Below are 2,422 nucleotides of genomic sequence, written 5' to 3'. Positions count from 1 at the left end.
TGGGACGGTGTCCACAAATTACTTGAAAGATGGGGGAAATGTGTAGCTAGCGATGGACATTACTTTGAATAAAGCACTTTTGATGTTTCTCTTAAAATTATTGTGTTTTCTTTGATTACAAACTCTGCATTATTAACCGATACACCTAGTAAGTGGAACAACAAGTCAGTGTTTCTCTCTCCTCCCTCCCACTTTCTGTCTCTCTTAAATCAATAAAAATTTGTTTAAAATAAGTTATTACAAGCTATGGGCTGCCTTCACTAGTACTGATAACACATTCTTCTACATTCCTTGCTCTTGGATTGCAGTGCATACATGACACCACATAATGGAATAGTGTTTGATTTTTATAATGACCTTCATGTTGACCCCAACAATACCCCAATTTGGAAGTAATTAGAACAAGATAAATTATAGAAAGCTCAGAAAAACTTGATGTCATAATATTGGCTTTTGATATTCTACATAGCTCTTATTTGCCTCTTTTTAATATTTTTTTCTAGGAATTTCCACAATGAATTAAGAGAATTGCCACTGAAATGCTAGCAGTGTAACTTAAACCCAAATATACTGAACTAGACTTAGGAATTAGGTTTTTCTGGTAAATTATTACAGCTCTACTTAGTTATCTCCATAGTACTTTAAAAGAAAAATACAACAATCTCACATAATGAGCAAGATCTTTATATTCCCAAGGAACAAAACCACAACAAAAGAGTAGAAAACATTTAAGAATGTATATTTATGTTTGTTGGAAATTTAAAGCTATTATTAGTTAATACTTGTGTAATTAAAGTAGAACAAAAAAAAAGAATGAAATGTACTTTGAAATAATATTCATATACCGTATTGAGTTTTTAAGCTTATTACAGTACACACAAAGCAAAGTATAATTTTTCAAGTCCAAAATGGTCAATGTTAGAAGTTATTTAATCTGGGGGGCCTTTTAAAAGAACTACTTTTCTGACCCCCAAACCCTCTCCAATTACCAACAACAAATTATAGGCAAATTATAGCTTTACTTACCCCTCACTCCCCACAGTGTTCTAGGATTCAAATAGCTCTGATAAGAAGAAGAGATAAAGAGATTTATTTTAAAGCATTTCATAGATCAGCAAAGAATTTTTAAAAATATTTTGAGCAAATATATTTTCTCTGGCAATAGCGCTGAAACATCTTCAATCTTTGGCTATTTCTATTGATTGTTTACAGAGAGGAAGGGAGAGGGATAGAGAGCTAGAAACATCCATGAGAGAGAAACATCAATCAGTTGCCATGCCCTTGACCAGAATCGAACCCGGGACCCTTCAGTCCGCAGGCTGACGCTCTGTTCACCGAGCCAAACCGGTCAGGGCCTTTGGCTATCTCTAACCCCTAAAGAATACTCTTAGGTAGTAGTACTGATTTTGCCATTTTAAATATACATCCCGGTTTTTTATATTGGTTCCTCTTCCTGAGATTACTATTAATTCAGGATTATATGAAAAGAAGCTGCTATAAGCAGAATATAAAAGGAAAACGTGGAACCATTCAATAGAAAATGATAAACAGTTTTGGATAAATTCCAACAACCATAACATAGACCAAAGTAAATAAGACTTTAGTGATTTTACCATTGAAGAACCACAAATAGCATGCCAAAACAAACACTGTATGCATTAATTGACAGGATTTATCTTTATAAAGCAACTAGAGGCCTGATGCACGAAATTGGTGCAAGGGGCTCTGCCCTCGCAGCCCCGGCTTTGTCCGGAAGGTTGTTCAGCTGTCTGGTCTAATCAGCATATTACACTTTTATTATTATAGATACTTAACTATTTTGCTTAATTAGTTCTTTTATAAGTATAAAAATTGCCAAACTTTTGTTGTTACTTTCTAGCATAATTTCTTTTTTCTAGATAGGAAGAGTGGGAACCAGGCAAGGTATTTTTATACTGAGGGGTCAATCGCCATTTAAAATTCCCATAACCTAGGTGTTGGGAAGCATCTGAACTAAGTCTATATGTTGCCCTGCACCATTTCCCAGCGAGCACCAGGTGACTGGAAAATGACCAGAATGACCCAGGTTATAATCTTAATGGAGTACATTAAATAATGATATTTTCTAAAATACCAAACAGACCTTTCTTTAAAAAAAATGTTATAACTTTCTTGCATTTAAAATAAAAATCTTAGTTTTCAAATGCAACTTAAAGTAATCTATAATAATAAAAGCATAATATGCTAATTAGACTGGATGTCCTTCTGGACAACAACTTTCCGGATGAAGCCAGGGCTGTGAGGGCAGAGCCCCTTGCACGAATTTCGTGCATCAGGCCTCTAATTATTTAATAAATTAATTGGGAAGGAAATTGCTATTTTTACTACACGGTAAATAGCCTTTTGCTTTATCAAATAAATACACGAAAGCACTTTGAAAATT

General features: G+C 34.1%; 1 long non-coding RNA gene across 1 annotated transcript in view; it reads right to left on the bottom strand.

The window, feature by feature from the left end:
- LOC107182420 overlaps positions 1–2,422 on the bottom strand; it is a 37,878-nt gene that overhangs the window by 27,179 nt on the left and 8,277 nt on the right. The window contains exon 2 of the long non-coding RNA XR_001513141.1: positions 1,027–1,063. This is a non-coding gene — a long non-coding RNA (uncharacterized LOC107182420). The remainder of the gene's footprint in view (positions 1–1,026; positions 1,064–2,422) is intronic.

This window comes from Myotis davidii, unplaced genomic scaffold (assembly GCF_000327345.1).
Source record: "Myotis davidii unplaced genomic scaffold, ASM32734v1 scaffold556, whole genome shotgun sequence".
NCBI lineage: Eukaryota > Metazoa > Chordata > Mammalia > Chiroptera > Vespertilionidae > Myotis > Myotis davidii.
The sequence above is the reverse complement of the archived record's forward strand: the minus strand, read 5'-3'. Positions and strand labels throughout refer to the sequence as shown.